We start from the raw sequence: 20546 nt of genomic DNA on the forward strand, positions 1-20546 counted from the left end.
ATTCAATACCACTTCCATATCGAGCTACAGCCTTGTCCATTTATAAGCAAATGCCGAATTGCTCTCTATCAATTGATAGGTTTCATCGGCAGACAACATGGGTGGGGGGGGGGGGGGGAGAACAACAGTTGAGAAGTGTTCATGGTAGATTTTATAATGGCTATAATCAATAATCAATGTACATGTATGAGTCTCATTGGTCCAGTTTTGTCTGTTTTGCTGTAATAAGCAAAAATGCAAGTGCTGCACAGTGTGCGTATTTGCTGAATTTGCTTGGAATAAGTTCGTCTTCATGTGATTGCGAGCATTTCTCCGCTTCGATTTATTTCTCATGATTATGTGTATTGTATTGTACGGGGATGGTAAAAAAAAAAAGAACTGTACGCATCCATATCTCCCTATGAGTGAATGAGTGGTGCAGTGCCGACGAGGGTCCTACGCACGCTTTTGCAAATAATTAGAAGTATATAAGTCGTCCAGTCTCGTGAGATTTTAGCGTTGTATTTAACAACGGCATGGATTTGAAAGTCCACGAAAAAGACAGGCTGTACCAAGTGGTAGCACAGGAGCCTGTAACTCTGAGATTGGCGATGACATGGCGTAATGAGACTTGCATATACACCATGCCATACAAGAAGCTGCTCCAGTGGAATGCCAAAAAAAAAACCACAAACAAACAAACAAACTATACGCATTGCACAGACACTGCAGAGAACTCGCACAAATCAGGGAGGAGTCACCTCTCTGCAGATCATACACATGCACACATATTCAAGCATAGATTTATATGCGATAACCAGGTGCATGTGCTATATTAGAATATCTTACCCTATAATTTTTACCCTTTCTATTACTTTTTCTGTGCTCATTCAGGCTTAATGCAAGAATTCAACGTTTAAAAGGAATGACACCTTAATTCATGTTTCCCACTGATAATCGCATTATCAGTACAAGCCACATGTAATCCACGGACTGATTGTCAGACGACTGAAAGTGCAAGTTTCAATTTGTCTTACAAATGTGAATATTAATAATATTTACATTAGAACCGTTTGTCACTGTCCATCGCTTCCTTCGCACTTCACAGTGAGACATATAAGCCGAAGTACTTTATTTCTTTTCGTATCATTGTTCGTACTTGCCTGTATGCATTGAGACAGCATGTTTTTGCAAACGACTGAAAGAATTATTGAGGTAATACATTACCTGTAATAATACAGTGAAGTCAATGAATGACGCAATGAATGGTTGTGATCTCTCAATGAATACAGTAATTAAGACCACTGGTTCGTTTCCAATTGAGTATGCTAAAAGTTATCTATGTCACATGCGTATATATATTCTTGGTGATTCTATCCTTCTATGAAGAGTGCTCGATATCCTGAAGGGAAGAGCTTTAGACATACTTATACGGATGAATCTGCTGTCAACCGAGTGAACTTGTTCCAATAGTTCTATATATAAATATATATATATATATATATATATATATATATATATATATATATATTGTATATATATATATATATATATATATATATATATATATATGTGTGTGTGTGTGTGTGTGTGTGTGTGTGTGTGTGTGTGTGTAGGTGTAAATGACACAGAGAAAGGTGAATGTTTGAAAGTAAGAACATGTAAACAATTATAGTTCGCACCATTGCGCATGAATTTTAATTGAGAAAGAAAAGCTAACTATAGTTATGCGAGATTCAACAGGGGTCGAATAAGCTAATGCTATCCACTCTAACCTCGTCCAAACAAACAAGCAAACAGACATATACACTGACGAGAACACACACACAGACAAAATTCTGCCTGTAATTGAAAAAAAAAAGAAAAATCTGCCTTGTTCTGTACATTGAAAGACGAACGATAATAAAACATGCATGTAGAGTTAGCACTTGTTAATCATGGTACATAATTGAAGTAGGCCTTCGAGTGGTACATCTGTACTGTATTATGTATTGCATGTAAAACTATTACAATCTTTCAGCTCAATTGTTATTTCTCCTGAAGTGCTGAAGCGCCGTATAATTACATACCGTCATCATTTGTAATAGCCCTAATTCATTTCACGAAGTCATGATTTGCACAATGTAGCTATAGTAGGAAAAGATTGTATGTGTTTAGTCGACGTGCGGTGTGACATGCTGTAAAGGCCGTTTTGAATACTTGCTCACGCCATCACGCGTGAACGCCTTCTCTGCTGTTTCTATTGAAAACAGATTGAAAGTAGCATTTTATCAACTTAATACGCTATCCACCACCTTGGATCTAAAATGACAACATGTAATATATTCAGGTCTACCAAAAATCAATTTCTCTCTCTCTCCCTCTCTCTCTCTCTCTCTTTCTCGTCACTGTAATGATGTAATGACGAGTTCTACCAAAAAGTTGGGTGAGTGGTAATCTCGGTGCTTTCAATACATTGACACGTTTGTACCCAATTGCTTGCCATCCCGTATTGTTCCGTATCGAGACAAAAGGTAGTGATGGATGATCAGGTGCTGTTGCTGATTTGCAAGGCATGAATCAGCTATTGAATAGGCTGCACGCGTCTTTTGCAAAGTTTAATAGCATACTTAGAAATCAGTAGCAGATAATAAACTGAGGCTACGCCTTTCGCAAAGATAGGAGGAAAGGCTTCAAGGAAAAAAATGCCTGTATATGGGACTGTTTCTCTGGGATCAACGACGTGCCCATAATGAACTACACAACTTCGTCAAGAAAGGAAAAATTACAAAAGCTGGGTGTCAATATAATTATGCTTGGTTTTCAGCTGAATTCCAAACAAATGAAAGATGATATGCATAACTTGGGCAGTAACTTCTTATGTGTGAAATATGCGTCATCACTGTTTATTCTTTGAGAACTATGTCACAAAGAAAGTACAATATACCGCGAAGTCAAGACGAAAATGTGAATTTGTAGCAAAATTTATCCAAAGTATTTGCGGCGATAGAAAGGATAAAGAAAATCAAAATGAAATGAAGGAATGTCAGGACAATACAGAAACTTTATCGAAGGCAAGTAAACATGAAACAAATTATACTTCGAGAGTGTAATGATATATCAAAGAATCACAAGCATTGAACATGTCTTAACGATTATCTTGTCAGTTTTACACACCCCAAATTATCACAAAACCTGACAAGGGCATACGAGGTTGTATTTGCCCTGAATCGGGAAGGGTGTGTATGATAGAAGTGTATTCCACAAGATTCCAACTTTTTTCTTCAAGGTATTCATTCGTTCATTCCTTAATAACTGACATTATATCGACCTCTTTCCAGGAAGAGGCGATTCTACTTCTTGTGTTTGTGTGTGTGTGTGTGTGTGTGTATGTGTGTGTGTGTGTGTGTGTGTGAGTGCGTGTGTTCTTTGTAGTTTTGCTAGCTGAGTAACAATTTTTTAAGTGAAGTTTCCTCAGTCCTCTGCATTTTCGTGTTCGTGACATCTTTCCCCAATTTTAATAGTCAAAACAATGGTCTTCATCAGGATGTTGATTTTTAACAACCATCATTTTCTATTAAAAATGGATAACTTTTCAATGAATTGTTCGCTTTTTCTCAAGCTCCATAAACTGGTCTGCTTTTCAACATTCACGTTAGACACACAGGGAAAAGTGCATGACGTTGCTGTCGGTAGAGGTGTAGCTATAGGTTTTTAATATCTACTTTACACTTGCAGTAACATTATCATTACCTGTTTTATCATTTATTTTTTTTAGTGGTTCACCTCTATACGGGCAGCTGTCTTTCCAATCCGCTTTTATAGCAAAGAGAGTTAAGAATGACACATGATGATAACGGTATGTAAAATAACAAGCATGAAACATTATCTAAACATGAAATTGTCATTCCAAATCAATATTTGATCGTGAAATTCTTTCATTGCTTTTAGACGAAAAGAATAGCACAATAACATACTTTTTTTCTTCGATTACGCATACAAAATTCATTTTTGTTTCTTTTTTTCGACAGAACAAAACTTTCTCCTTTAAGAAAATTTAATTCATTGATACGGCGATCATTCATATCTTTCTCGATCTGTGATATCATTAGACTTTGAAAAAAAAAAGTTTTAAAGAAATTATCTCCATTTCAACGGTAAATGTCGTTTTGATCCACATTGTATTTACGATAAAACAGATACTACATTTCTCTTTCTGTCTGTCTGTGCATTTCTGTCTGTCTCTCCCTACGTCCCCCTTCCTGTCTTTAAACCTTTTTATCCCCTATAAAACAATCCCGTATTATACGAACATAACCCTACGGGGAGGGGGTAGTACTACATCACGTACTCCTCATGTATTAAAACAAAAACACGTCTCGATTTCGTGCAAGAGCACTGGACTTGTAAAATCATCACACGCATCCGTTTGTATTTCGCCACTGACTCCCTTTGTTGCTCGTATTTTTTTATAATCTCGTTTGATGTATCAGTATGGGATCAATTACTATAAACAATTATATAGAGGATACATAGAAATTAAACCTCCGAATGACAGGTATAAACTCTAGGTAGTCCCGAAGATCAAATTCTTCGCAGGTATATTTGATAATCACAGGCCTACGAAATGCCGGAAGATATGACGTTTCTGATATATTAAAAAGAAAAAAGACAGAATAAACACGCATGCATTGCATGTGAAGAACACAAACACCAAAATGGTCGCGGAAAGAATGATGGGAGAAGAATACAAACTTTCCAAAACATCTTTCTTCTTGAGGGACAGGTCTGTGGATATGTTGCATGTGTGTGTTTGTTTGTGTATGTGTGTGAGTGTGTGTGTGTGTGTGCGTGTTGTGTGTGTGTTTGTGTAAGAGTTGACTTGTTTGCCATTTATACTATTAAAAAGTAATTAGTTGAACGTCCATATGTATTGATATTGATATGCATACTGCTATCTCAATGACATCAAGCTGTTTTTGTTAAATATATAATATATATATATATCATGTGTGTGTGTGTGTGTGTGTGTGTGTGTGTGTGTGTGTGTGTGTTTACTGGCGGTTTGTCTCTCATTAGGTATGCATTGTAGCCCCGTGTATAGTTTTGTATGATCTAAGATTCCGTGATTATTTTTTTCTCCTCCATGATCGCTCTATGACTTTTTATAATTAGTATCTCTCGAAATCTTTCCCACTGTCTAAGTTTTTTATTCACCGTCATGCTTCGATGTGATAAACTCCCAGGTTTCCAAACTACATGTGTAATGTCGCGGAAATGATTTCAATCTGTGTTTTCTTTAAATCCAGGAAGAACGAATATATTAGCAGCTGTTTTCATCGAAGTCCTGTATGAAGTTTGGGCAGCCAGAGACTGCAGCCAAAAGATAGTGATCGAGAAGGCTAGAGCCAAACGATTGGGAAAGCTCGATCAAAGAGTGGAAAGGGCTGCTGCAAAATGATCAAAAGGGCTGCGAGATTATGACTGAAAAGGCCGCAGCCAAACCCACCAAAGGGCCGCGGGAAGAGCGCAATGGGGTATAGAATGTAATGCCAACCAAATGCCTATAGAATTCGGCATATGCAAAATAGGTGGTACAGGTACAATAGATTTCAGACACCCCGACCTGTCCATAGTGAGATCTCCGATCCCATTGTTATGTCCGGAGTAGATGGACACTTCCGCGATGGGCACCGTGAATCGATCATTAGCCATTGTCTTTCTCAAAACAAACCTTTGTTGTGATAGCAACGGAGGCTGAAGCACTGCGTGATTGGTCAGCTCCGTGGTGCATTTCCAGCAACATGCAGATTAGTTCACAACCTCTATTTAGAAGTATTAAAGCTCAATAAATACCCGAAAAAGTTTCTTCTCCTCTGTAGTTTAACATATCATCATGGATAGCAATACTTCAAGCGACAGCGATAGTTTTCATCTGCATCTAAGCGATTCTGAAGCATCATCGGATGACGAGCAGTCGGGACTCGTTCAAGGTCGGGAACGGCATGACTCTGGATTCTGTGCAGAAGAAGACCTTTCCAGTGATGCTGACAGTTTTACAGAAGATCGAAGCCGATATCAAGTTGAAGACGAAGAAGATGGTCATCGAGCGACGGTGTCTTCCCTGGCTGCTGAAATCAAAGCACTCCGTCAACAAGTGGACTCACAGCAACGACTCCTCAAAGAACTTCACGCTGTAGTCATCGCAAAGTCCCGAACGGCGCAGAGAAACGTCGTAGAAGAATTGCAGGGCAACAACACGAGCGTGAGGATCGGTGATGATGAGCACGGCATTGTGGTCAACAGAAAGAGATTCCTGCATGTGCTTGCAAGAGTAAAGTGCGGTCAATCTCTTCTGTTGAAGACAATGAGCTTGGTCTACGAAGGCGATGAGTTGGTCGGTTTCAGCTTCAACGGTGATCGCACTGTTGACCCACCGCTTTCTGCCCTCATCGATGACCAGCGTTTCAAGGCTATCAGCAGCCAAGTGGCAAAGTCATATCCCAGATATGACGGTCCTCACGAAATCCGCATTTTGCGAGACACGGTGAACGGCAAATGTCGTAAAATCCGTCGAAAGAGGAGGATTTCAACGGCGTGAATTCGCCCTTCTCTATCGAACCCAAACGGCTCTTTTCAGAGCCATCATATGATCAAGAAAGAATAATAGTCCTATATGTAACAAGTGCAAATAGAATGCACATAGAACGCTCTCACACATGTTATGTATATATAGACGCACCCCCACGCAAAAACATATATTGATTCCATATGTATGTGTATATACATATAGTACATAGTATGTAAACATGCAACACGCAACTAAAAAACAGCACATACTAAAACAAACAGCACATCACATAAAAAAGATAACAGAGTCTTAATAGTGAGAGAGAGTGAGAAGTGGTATACAAGTGTGCACTGTATGTATTCTGCATCTGAGTTCAATGTATATTCATTAAATTCTGATTACGAATACTCATATCACTTTGTTGGTATCAAAGGCTCTTAAGATCCACTTCGATGATCAACATTAATCCCTTTCAGCGATCTCATCTCTAAAAACTGTGGTCATCATGTATATATATCAAGCTGTCTAGCTATGTCTCTACTTTCTATATAACTATAATATATCAATTTATCAATCGGTCTTACTTTGTTTACTCATTCACGAGACGTTTGTTATTTGTTGTTTCATACATAGCAATTACGGTATGGAAAAGATAGTAATAAAAAAAAAAGTAGTGATAGATAGTGGTAGTAGTTGTTATAACAGTATAGGCCAAAGCAGTATGTGTTGCATAATAATGATGATAATAATAATAATAATATATCAATTTAGAAAGCGCAAAACCTATAGACATATATTCTTCTGCGCTGCAAAAGCTTCTGATGTGCTTGATAATAACGAGCAGTTAAATGAAAAGATGTGTTTTGAGTCGTGATTTAAAGACTGCTACTGTTGGGGATTTCCGGACTTCTAATGGTAGATCATTCCAGAGTTTGGGAGCTGCACAGGCAAATGCTCTGTCTCCCAATGTTACTTTTGTTTTACATGTTGGAATCTGTAAAAGGAGAGTGTCCTTAGAACTGCGCAAATCATGAGTATGTCGATGAGATTTAAACACTAATAATTCGGATATGTAACTGGGGGCTTGACCGATAAGTGGCTTATACACAATCAACAAGATTTTAAACAATATTCGTTTACGAATCGGAATCCAGTGTAAATCTTTCAGAAGAGGAGTAATCCTTGAAAACCTAGGTTTGTCACAGATAAGCCTTGCACAGGAGTTTTGGACTCGCTGCAGGCTCCCAACTTGAGAATCAGGGAGTCCATTATAATAACCCATTACAATAATCCATTTTACTAACAATACATGCTTGGACAATCATTTTCATACTGTTCTCATCAAAATATTTCCTGATACGTCTAAGGTTATAAATCATATGGTATGATGATTTACACACATTTGTGACGTGTGCTTCCCTGTTCAGATGCGTGTCAAAACACACTCCAAGATTCCTAACAATGGAAGATGACTTTATGACAGAACTTCTAACCCATATCCCATCAAAAGAAAGTTTGGATATTTGCTTTGATGTGCAAATCAATGACAGTTCAGTCTTACTGTCATTTAGCGTGAGTTTGTTTAGCAGCATCCATTCACGTACATAATTGACACATATTTCCATGTGAGTGACGCTTTGCTGCTGAGCATGTGCGTCAGGTGTGAACGACAAATACATATGTGTGTCATCTGCGTAGCAGCGACAGGATACACCAGGAAACTTAAAGTACAAAGTAGTCGTGAAGAAGGGATGAGAACATGTATTGCAATTTGTAGGTGTAAATGACACAGAGAAAGGTGAATCGCAGCTATGAGGAATATCTTTTACGCGGTTCCTTTCCATTGATTTTCTTTGAAAGTAAGAATTACATGCATACAATTATAGTTCCCACCAATGCGCATGAATTTTAATTGAGAAAGAATAGCTAACTATAGTTTATGCGAGACTCAACAGGGGTCGAATAAGCTAATGATGTCCACTCTAACCTCGTCCAAACAAACAAACAAACAAACATACACTGACGAGAACACACACAGAGACAAAATCCTGCCTGTAATTGAAAACAAAAGAAAAATCTGCCTTGTTCTGTACACTGAAAGACGATAAGTACTAAAACATGCATGTAGAGGTAGCACTTGTAAATGATGGTACAAATTGAAGTAGGCCTTCGAGTGGTATTATGTATTACATATAAAGGTATTACAATCTTTCATCTTAATTGTTACTTCTCCTGAATTGCTGAAGCACCGTATGATTACATACTGTCTTCATTTGTAATAGCCATAATTCATTTTCACGAAGTCATGATTGACACGACGTACAGCTATTAAAATTAGTATGAAAAGATTGTATTAGAAGCCGTGCAGTGTGACATGCTGTTCCTAAGCCGTTTTGTTCACGCCATCATGCGTGAACGACTTCTCTGCTGTTTTATATTGAAAACAGATTTAAAGTAGCATTTTATCACCTTAATTGTTACGCTAATTTCCACCACCATGGATCTAAATGACGAGATGTGATATATTCAGTTCTACCAAAATCGATTTTTTTTCTCTCCCTCTCGTCACTGTAATGATGTAATGACGAGGTCTACCAAGAGGTTGCGTGAGTGGTAATCTTGGTGCTTTCAATACATTGACACTTATGTACCCAATCGCTTGCCATGGCGTATTGTTCCGTATCGAGACAAAAGGTATTGATGGAAGATTACGTGTTGTTGCTGATTTGAAAGGCGTTGATCAAGTTTTCGCTACACGAAGGACAGACCGAGGGTACGCGGAAGCAATCAACTGTGAAAGTACCCGTACTCGGACTCCCGTCACCATAGCAGTTTCGCTTTCCTGTACAGGACGAGGCGTGGGGACAAGATCGCTGATTGGCTGGCTGGCTGACTGGCTCACTCATGCCCAGCGTCGGGACCGAACGCTATTTTGGCTGAATCTCGCGCACCAGTGTTCCCCACGGGACGTTTCTCGGATTTGATCATGCGCAGATGCAAATTTGCACATGGTATGCTCAAATCCCGGCCGCGTCGTGCTTGCGAAAACTCCCTGTTGAATAGGCGGATGTATCTTTGCAAAGTTTAATAGCATAGTTTGAAATCAGTAGCAGATAATGAGCTGAAGGGTACGCCATTTTCAAAGCCAGGAGAAAGGGCTTCAAGGAAAAAATTGTCTGTATTGTGGACATGTTTCTCTGAGATCAACGACGTGCCCATAATGAACTACACAACTTCGCCAAACAAGAGAAATTACGAAAGCTGGATGTCAATATAATGGTTGGTTTTCAGTTGAGTTCAAAACAAATGAAAAATAATATGCATTCCATGGGCAGTATCTTCTAATGCGTCATCACTTTTTAACCGTTGAGAAATATGTCACAAAGAAAGTACAATGTACAAGTTAATGTGGATTTGTAGCAAAATTTATCCTAAGTATTTACAGGATAAAAAAATGAAATGAAGGAATGTCAGGACAATACAGAAACTTTAACAAATGCAAGTAAACATGAAACAAATTATACTTCGAGAGTGTAACGATATATCAAAGAATCACAAGCAATAAACACGTCTTAACGATTATCTGGTCACTTAAATACTCCCCACATAATCACACAATCTGACAAGTGCAGACGAGGTTGTATTTGGCCTGGGGAAGGGAATTATGATAAAAGTGTAATTCACAAGATTCCAATGATTTTCTTCAAAATATTCATTCGTCCATTCCTTTGTAACTGACCTACGTTGTGTCGACCTCTTTCCAGGAAGAGGCGATTCTATTTCTTGTTTGCTTATGTTTGTTTGTGTGTGTGTGTGTGTTTGTTTGTGCGTGTGTGCGTGTGTGTGTGAGTGCATATGCTCTTTTTCGTTTTGTTAGCAGAGTAACAAATAGTGACGTTCCCTCAATCCTCTGCCTTTTCGTGTTCGTGACATCTTTCCCCTATTGAGTCAAAACAATATTCTTGATCAGCACATTTATCTTTATGTCAACCATTATTTTCTGTTGAAAATGGATAACTTTTGAACGAATTGTTCGCTTTTTCTCAAGCTTTAAAAATGGTCTGCTTTTCTGCAGTCACTGCAGTCATAGGTAACCATGGTGTCTGTAATAGCTGGAGTACAAATTTTGGAGGAACGGCTGGAATGAACTGACGGATTGACATTCCATGGGACCATATAAAAAACAAAAATTTAATGCAATTTAGCAGGTCACCAAATCAACAGCTGCAGAATGGATGAAGTTGGATATTTATGACTGCATTGAAGGCAGCAACATGAATTTACAGAACGTCATTTTCTGTTTAGAGTATAAGAATTAAAGTTATTACTTGTCTGCTTTTCTACCAGTTTGAGGTGGTCACATTTCTATTTCGTTGAGTTATTCAGGACAGTTACAAAGAAAGCTACAAATCTCTCGAGATCTAGGACAACAAATTAGAATTGGCTATTGGGATACGAAAATAATTGCGTTTTTGCCTTTGTTCTGGACGAGCTAGAGAGGGTGTAGAGGAGAGCAATGAATTGCTTCGGCCTTTTGTGGGATGTGTGGCCGGCTTGGAAGGGGGATGAAGTCATCAGTGAGATGACTCTGCGTTTTCACCGGAAGAATGTTAGTGTTGTATTAGTTTAATAATAGTTAAAGACACTCTTGTGTAGAGGGCGTGGTAATCTATTGAAGACTGAAGGAATTGCGATTGTGTCGACTGATAAAGTATCCGGTTAGACTTTTGCACTCTAGATACTTTACAACAAGATACTTTATTACTTTAGATGTGTGTATGTGTGTGTGTGTGTGTGTGTTTGTGTGTGTGCCCGCGCGCTTGGGTAACTGCAAATTGATAAATCTTTTTGGTTTCATTATTTTGTGTGAGGTTTTCAGGGATATAGCCCCATGTGCCCCAAAACACACACACACACACACACACACACACACACGCACGCATTGTAACAAGTTATAATGAAAAACATGTTATGTTATGTTATGTTATGTTAATAACAAGTACAGTATGATACTATTTAAAGGCAACCTATTAAAGCTCATCCAGCGTTAATTCTTTCAGTCGTTTGGATGGCGGCAGTATCAATAATAGATTACAAACCGAAGCCCCCCCCCCCCCTCCCCCAAACAAAAAATACAACGTCACCTTCCGCAACGATAAAGGACAGGGAATCGATCCAAATACAATATCAGTGTATGAAACTTTAACTCATTTATTGAACTTACTTCTCTATAGAGGTTGTGAACTAATCTGCATATTGCTGGAAATGCAACACGGAGCTGACCATCAATCACGCAGTTTCAGCCTCCGTTGCTATCACAACAAAAGTTTGTTTTTGGAAAGACAATGAGCAATGATCGACTCACGGTGCCCATCGCGGAAGTGTCCATCTTCTCCAGACATAACAATGGGATCGGAGATCTCACTATGGACAGGTCGGGGTGTCTGAAATCTATTGTACCTGTACCACCTATTTTGTATATGCCGAATTCTATAGGCATTTGGTTGGCATTACATTCTATACCCTATTACGCTCTTCCCGCGGCCCTTTGGTGGGTTTGGCTGCGGCCTTTTCAGTCATAATCTCGCTGCCCTTTTGATCATTTTGCAGCAGCCCTTTGCTCTCTTTAGATCACGCTTTCCCAATCGTTTAGTTGCAGCCTTCTCTATCACTATCTTTTGGCTGCAGCCTCTGACTGCCCGAAATATCATGTTCACATAGGACTTCGATGAAAGCAACTGCTAATATTTTCTTTCTTCCTGGATTAGCGTTTGAATGAATAACTAAATGAATAGATAAATAGATCAATAAATAGATGAATAAATAGATAAACAAACAAATAAATAAATAAGCACATAGATTCATGAATTGACAGATACTTGACATGTACATTTTAACATTCTATGATAGTCACGCTATATACATCTGTTCGTTAGCTGACCGAGAGAGTCGGATTCAAATGTCGGTAGATGCTAAGCATGCAGCATAAAATGTACAAACTGTGTACCGGTATTATGACTTCGCTGAGACATGCTGGTTTAAATGTCTAAATGTTTGCAAGGCGAAATTAGTGCCTGCATCCGTCACGTCCAGTGCAGGTATGTTTGATGTTGTTGTTCATTTTCTACATCCGCAGTATATTTTTATCCTCTTGTAATAATTTCGTACATACATTACGTACACAAAATACAACCGCTTTGCCATAAAAACGATAAAAAGAAAACGACTGGTAACGCCATTCTATAGTGTGTATCCATACACACGTGCGTGACGAGGATCTATGGATGTTTAATATCAAACTGCCGTGTTGATATTCAAAGTCGAATGATAGTTCGACAGCTGGTATGGATTTGAAATTATCTTCTGACATTGGGTGTTTTAACTGCACAAGATTGACGTTTTTGTTGTTCAAAGGAAATATTGATTGAAATAATTTCCGCGATATGATACTTGTAGTTTGGAGACTTAAGAGTTTATCATGATAATAGAATTACGATGGTGGAAAAAAAAAGGAGTTAGACAGATTGGGAGGATTTCGAGAGATACTGATTATAAAAAGTCATAGCGCGATCATGGAGGAAAAAATAAATCGTGGAATCTAAGATCATACAAAACTATACACAGGGCAACAATGCCGGCATACCTAATGAGAGACAAACCGCGAGTAAATACACACACACACACACACACACACACACATATATATATATATATATATATATAATGTTACAAAAACAGCTGGATGTCATCAAGATAGCAGTATGCATATCAACTGCCGAGCCTCCTCAGCATCGCTATACTGGAGAACAATTATAGAAGGACGTTCAACTGATTTGTCTTTAATAGCAAAAAATGACAGACAAGTGAACACAATACACACACAACATATCCACAGGCCTGCATGCATTTGCAATGCACATTCAATTCAATTGTATGCATCCGTTCATCAAAAAAGAAACGTCCGTTTAGACATGCAAACAAAAATATGCACGCAATTATATCGAAAACAGTATAGCAATGAAAGGTCATGGACACGTGTAAAGCAGGGCTTATATCGATGGGGTCCAGTAACAAAATTATAATTATTTTGACACAAATCAAAATCTGTATTCAATACATTTTAAACAGATTTAATAAACATGGAAAATAGACATTCGTGTAGTTTGGAAACTTCAGTTTCATTAATTGACGTGTTATTGTACACCATGAATGTGCCTAATAGCAAAAAAAAAAAAAAACAACAACAACAACAACAACAACAAAAACACTCTTACCCGTGCTGGCCCAAACTCCCTGACTTCTATGCGTCATTACTGTCACTACTGGTTGCATGTGTTGTAATACATAAATCACTGATAACAGCAAAAGGAATAAAAATAAAAATAAAGTAACAAACCAACACACAAACACACGCGTGCGCGCGTGCGCACGCACACACACACATACACACATGTTACGACAAATTGATTAAAATTTCGACTGTCAAACCATCATAAAAAGCCCTGATTGAAATATATTCCATGTTTGTGGAAATAAAGATCGAAAATATACATCGTTATTATTTAGAAGATAAGATACACTGTACAAACATTGAAAGCATATTGTTAAATCACATGCATGTTTCATCTTCCTGATATGGGCCATTTGAACCTGCATTCAGTATGCAAATTGCAGAGGTGAGACGAACCTATGAGGTGACAGCGTTTTATCATTTTCTGTTTTGTGCTACCTACAGGGTTCAGAACTCTAAACTTCACTACTATCACACAGTGTGTAGAGTTCTGTGCTCCAGCATACTGTTCAAAGACAATATTAGACGCTGCCACGAGAGGGCGTTGTTCTAAAAAAGTTGTTCATCACAACAAGGAGTTTGTTATTCATAAAAGGGTTTGCAAAACCCTAGCGGCGTTTTGAAAGGAAAAGCCGGAGAGCGGGCCACTGCGGGAATACGCTTGAGTACCCCGGCGTATTAACGGGCTTTTCAAAGCGCCGCTCAAAGGACCGCTGAACGGCGGCGCCGCTGTTTTCCTGCACAATGTAATCTGCCAAGGCGCCTAAATAATCAGTTTTAGTTGAAAATAATACATGTTTCATCAATTTATAATATTACAATATGCTAACTTTGAAATAACAGTAACGGAAAGTTTGAAAAAGATACATTTGTATAATTGATTTTTTAAATGTATTTCCGAGTAACATACATTAAAAAAACCGTAGAAAATATGAAAGACCAAAAAGCGGTATCAAAATCTACCAAAACAAATGATGTACTTCTTAGAAATTGTTATGTGAACCGCTCGTTTTATGTCAGAAAATGTTATGAAAGGTCATTGTCTTTAATTTTGTAATATGATTTAAAATTGGTGAATTATTCTGAATTATGGAGACAATGAATACCTACCCATTTGAGGTAAACAATTGTGGCAAATGGAATAATTATGAAGTCATTAATTTCATCAAATTTCTTCACATCATTCAGGTGTAAATGCTCAACAAACACAAACTCGCAGAACATTGCTTCTTTTCTCTCTTTTTTTTTCCGAGGAATACCATCTGTGAAGCTGGTTGACGGACCCTCTCAACTGGAAGGCTTACTGGTCCTCGAACCAGACAGATATGTCTGCTATGACGGATTCACTGCCAAAACTGCTGAATTAGTCTGCAGAGAGCTTGGCTTCCCAGCGGCAGAAGAATATTCGGCTCAAACTTGGCAACCCAGTACAGCAAAGAGGAACATTATTCAACGGCTATCATGTCAGGAAGGTGACTGCAAAAATGTGCTTTTCAGAATTACTACACTAGTATTCACATATACAATATTGTAACTTAATGCTTAAAGTATCAATTGACATTGAAAAGAAAACAAGGGCTGGCTCATATGCCCTAAACGAGACATCTCTGGTTTAAAACCTAGCGAGAACAGTTACGTCATAGGTGTGTAAGAGCGTGGTCGTCATTCTGTTTGACACTCTGTGGGATTTGAGTGCCGAGCTGCACTGAAAACTCCATGGCGTTGTACACAGTGTTAAATTTCCTTGGCACGGAAAGGGTTAAAGGAGTTCACGTCCTGTTTCTTCTATTCAGTTCAATTCAATTCAATCATAGTTTATTTCCAATCAACGAAAATCAAAACATAGTACATAGTACAAAGTATACATGTCATGAAATGATATTGTTCAAACATTTGCAGAAGATCCATGTAATATACAAGATAAGTTATATAACAACAACAATAATTAGGAGAAACAATGCATGTATACTTCGTGGGCATGCGGAAAGTAAATTCGATTATGGAAAATAGTGATCCATTTAAAAGCAAAGCTTGTGGGACGTGGATCGCTAGATATTTAATAAATGAACAATGTATTATTCAAAATTCTTTATAACTATTGTATCTAATATAGATATATCTATTAAAGGAAACTTGTTATAACTCGGGTGCTCTATGTGTAGGAGGTTTGAACATTGGTAGATACATTGGATAGCTCACTTATCACCAAGCAAAATGTCTTCATTCCTAGTGAAAAACTCGTTGAACTTGTCCATGAAATATACAAGTATAGAAAAGAGAATTATAATCAAAACTTATCGTGATTGGTCTCATGTGACCAGTAAGAGTCAGTGAATGAAATCGTGGCACATTGTTCGAAAAAGGAGATGACTTTATCAAAGCCTATTATCAATATCATGTTTTCGTCCTGGAACAGGGAGATACTTGATAAACAACAGTGAAGAACAGATTGGTGAAATAATGGTGCAACTTCATCATTTCTCGGACCGTGTTTCTTGATCTACTATAACGGTTATTACTTCTGTGTTCTTTATCACGTTTATTGTCGGAAATGGTTTTCACAATACCATGATACAGGTTCTTCGTCTCAAAGTTTAAAGGACTGTCCACTTGAGACGACTAAGTGTTTCCCGGAACAGACCGTCAGACTGAGATGCCAAGGTGAAACAAACATTTTCGGATGTAGCATAATATTCCTGATTTCACTATTTTGTAAATTCGTGTCACCATATGTGATGATGATACTCTAAATTTGTATCCAATAAGAATCCTTAGAAACGACGCGAAAGGTATCGACCAGGAATATAAAAACACGCAAAAAAACTTAGACTTTAATAGATCGACGTAAAAATTTGATTGCTCGGTGGATCATTTACGTGTTAGACTGATAAGTCTACCTCTTGTTTGGTGGCCTCTTGTTAACTGTACGGTAGGTAATACGGTCGGCCCCTCACAACAGACAGATATCTCGTATTCACTCTGCTGTGAGGACTGATGTGCGATCTTTCTGCGCACACGCAAGTTCAGCGGTTTGAACGTGATGCAGATGAGCAGAGTTGGAAGGCCGTTCCAGGTGATGAACAAGTAAAATGTTGTACATTAAAAAGGAACATGTCAAGATTTTTTTTTAAAGCTTGACTCGTTCTTTCAGTATAAAAGTATGTATGCCAAGTTTTGTGATCCAGAAAAAAGGGAAATTCCACCCTGTTGTCTAGCTTGCCGTCGTGCGGGACGTGAGAAAACACAGCAGAGTGAAGGGAAGATATTACCCGACCGTACAGTTAACAAGAGGCCACCAAATAAGAGACGGATTTATCGGTCTGTTAATACGTGTAAGCATTAATACTGCTCCGAATGGACACAATCAATTATAGCAAAGTAGTCTTTACATAAGCTCCCTGTTAGAATTGTGCATTCCAAGAATGGGTTCTTATGGTACATGAAGAATCGACTTCTTCAGTTTAGATGAATTAATATGTTATATCTGTCACATCGAAAACAACATGCTACTTTTGCTATTTATTTTCATATTCATGTTCTAATTTTTAGTATACATGGTAGGAAAAAAGAGAGGTATATTTCAGAGTGAGGTAGATAATAAAAGCTCGGGTAGAATATGCACTACACAGGAAGAAATACAATAAGGCAAGTCATTTCTAACTGATAGAGACACAAAAAAGGATAAGGAAGGAGTCGTCTCATAAAGACTTTATTTTTAGCCGAGGACTGTAACGGCTAACTGCCCAAGCAATGACCTTTTTGTCATCTGATAGGAAGCTGAGTTAGAGACTATGACAATAGATGATTGTCAATGGCAAAATCTGGCAACAATCTGTCGTAAATGCTCCGGCGTGAGGCCTATTTTTTCAGGGCAAGTTTGTCTCGCATTTTCTTCTTTTTTTTTTTTCGTTTTCGAATGTGAAATAGGCCGACTGTGAAATCCTAAAATTAATGAATTAAACTACAGATGTTGACTTCAGAAGGATTTCCTAAATATTTTTTTCTTTAATTTTTCAGGTTCACAAGTGTCTTGTGAGCATCCTGGTCACGTGTATCATGGTTATTGGAACTCCAGTATAACGAAATTTGGTTCCAGATTAACTCTTACCTGTGTAGAAGGTTACATCATTAATGGCAGCGCGACACTACAATGTGTGGGACTACCTGGTCAGTCAACTTATTTCCCGGTTTGGAGTGTTTCAGTCCCCTCTTGTGTGAAAGACGGTATGTTGTAGAAAGGCACTTTGCCGCACGTACAAGTCTTGATGTACAAGTCTTTTAGATATAAAACTTTAAAACAACTTTGGCCTAAGAGATAGTGTAAGAATAGATGATTGAAGCACTAATCAAATTTAGAAAATAAGGATTGGATGACATTTTGTCATCATTTGACGGTTGACTTTTGAAAGGTCTTTTGCAGAAACATAGATATGCAGAATATCATGTCATGTCATGATCACACAACTCTCCAGAAGTTTTGTGTCTTCTCTTTTTCCTTTTCTTATTCTTCGACGTTTATATTTCCCCAATTCCTAAATTGTCATTCCTTTCAATTGTAAATGCCACGTAAGAAATAATCTGATATCAGCATCTGGGAATCTACACCCTACACGCAAAGCTTCTTTGTAGATTCCTCACATTTCACATGTCTAGTTGTCTTACATGCTGTATTAAGCACTATTCACCCGTGTACTTCTTTTTGTTATGTTTATGGTTTATTTGTTGAAATGCGGAATATGGAACAATAAAAACAAACAAACAAACAAACAAGCAAACAAACAATTGCATCATTTTGAGCAGGTACGCTAGGATATTTCCCCATGTGTATTCCTTGTGATATTTATGAAAAATGTGTTTTCTCAACGGCTGTTTACAATTCGTCAGACACAGCCCCTGCAGTCATCTTACAAAATTTGCCTCTTATATCACGAGGTATAATTGCCGTCAAATGGTGCCTTTCGTACTAAAGAAATAATTCACATTTCCTGATGTCAGCAAGTAATTTGCGATTCTATGCTATGATGCCGATTTCTTTCTAATGAAACAGTTCGTGTTCATGCATAATTCTTAACATCACGAAGACAGGACGTTTAATCGCATACTTGGGTGGGGGGGGGGGGGATGGTCCATCTTACTCCTATATCATGTTAAGTAATATATCTATTTAAATGATTCAATCTGAATTTTGATCAAACGCCTTTCATTGGTTTATCAATTGTGTAGATTTTATGTTTTACTGTTTCATTATAAATGATTGTTATTTTGAGTTACGATGAATGCTTATGTATTCATCATAAGCAGGGCTGTCTGGAAAAACAGCACCTGCAGGTCTTGCAGCACGCTGCATGTTGAAATATAAACAAAATACACAAAATAAATTAATAAATGAATAAATTAATAAATTAATAAATCAATAAATGCATAAATTAATAAATTAATAAATGCATAAATAAATAAATACACTGTGTAAAGTAAATAAATCACGTTGATAGAGATTAAAATAATCTATTTTTTTGACGTGGTAAATTAACGAGTCCATGAGTGTTAGAAAGTGGGAGGGAGTAGAAAGTAAAGACGGACATAAAAGTTGCGTGGATCGAAAAAAAAAATGTATTTTGGAACCAACAACCGGATACAATTTGTTAATCGGGTTGTGTTAAACATAGAAATGTGATATCCTCGTTTCGCAACAAACATGAAATAACGAAGTTGTTCAAGTTGTTAAATTTGCCAAAGGTTTCAAGTTGATTGTTTCGTGATTTACGCCTTAAGATCATAAATACATGGCGTATTTCTCTTTCAGGTCGTCAGACAATACTTACTGCTTATATCCTGGGCATCCTTATTTGTGTCATCGTTGCACTCGTAGTACTATCCGTTGCTTGGTTCAACCACATACAAAAAAGGTGAGGATGAAAAAAATAAATCAAGTATAAACAAAGAATAGCAAACAATAGAAATAACAATGATTTGTTCAACCCGTCAGATATTGAAATGTTGGCCGGCCACACGGCACTTAATTGCATTATTCATGGTCATTGATATTGCATAAAACGTTTAGATATACTGGAATATTATCTATTTTTGTAAATTTGTGTACGTGTGTGTATGTGATAGACATTTCAATAAACGTCTTCTGGCTCACGTGAAACTTTCATTCGAAGATTATTAGAAGGAACGCAATTACACAGCTGAAAAAAAGTCTGTTTAGTAGCCGTTATTCCTTCCATGCAAAACGGATTTTGTATGTGTTACTATTGCTCGAAAAAGGACAAAATCACTTCATTAAAAATGGTTTTATCCACTTTGATTTCAGTTTTGATTATTCAATTCAAATTTACTTTTCGGGATTTCCATCAGAAGGCATAGACGTCCAGAAGTTCCTAACCAATCAAATGACCACTGGAATGACGGGCAGTTGCAGTATCGGAGGGAGACCGGTTCGTCGAACCCTGCCAGTGCTGACCATCGAGACATTAGACATGGGACCCTTTCAGCTCATCAGGAAAACGCATATCACGTCTCCCAAAACATCGCGGAGGTAGACATGACGGCCTGTCCACATGCTGGTGTTGCGACAACTTCTCTTTCATCTTGTCATGAATATCACAGTCTACAGGAAACATCAACAGATCAATACGACTGTTTTCTGGACCGGGAATACCAGGATAAAGACCGCAGAATGACGAATGGTGCCTCCAAACCCTGCGGCAAAGCGCACATGTT

The 20546-nt window shown here is 37.9% G+C and overlaps 1 long non-coding RNA gene across 1 annotated transcript; it reads left to right on the plus strand.

Moving 5' to 3' along the window:
• The first annotated feature begins 16395 nt into the window (after positions 1-16395).
• LOC139716890 (uncharacterized) lies at positions 16396-20256 on the plus strand. The gene is made up of 4 exons (XR_011709924.1): positions 16396-16481; positions 17838-18044; positions 19624-19726; positions 20181-20256. It is a non-coding gene; the product is annotated as an uncharacterized lncRNA (long non-coding RNA).
• Positions 20257-20546: the final 290 nt, after the last annotated feature.

This window comes from Diadema antillarum, unplaced genomic scaffold (genome assembly GCF_040938485.1).
Source record: "Diadema antillarum isolate AM-2024a unplaced genomic scaffold, OU_Dant_1.0 scf00000071, whole genome shotgun sequence".
Taxonomy (NCBI): Eukaryota; Metazoa; Echinodermata; class Echinoidea; order Diadematoida; family Diadematidae; genus Diadema; species Diadema antillarum.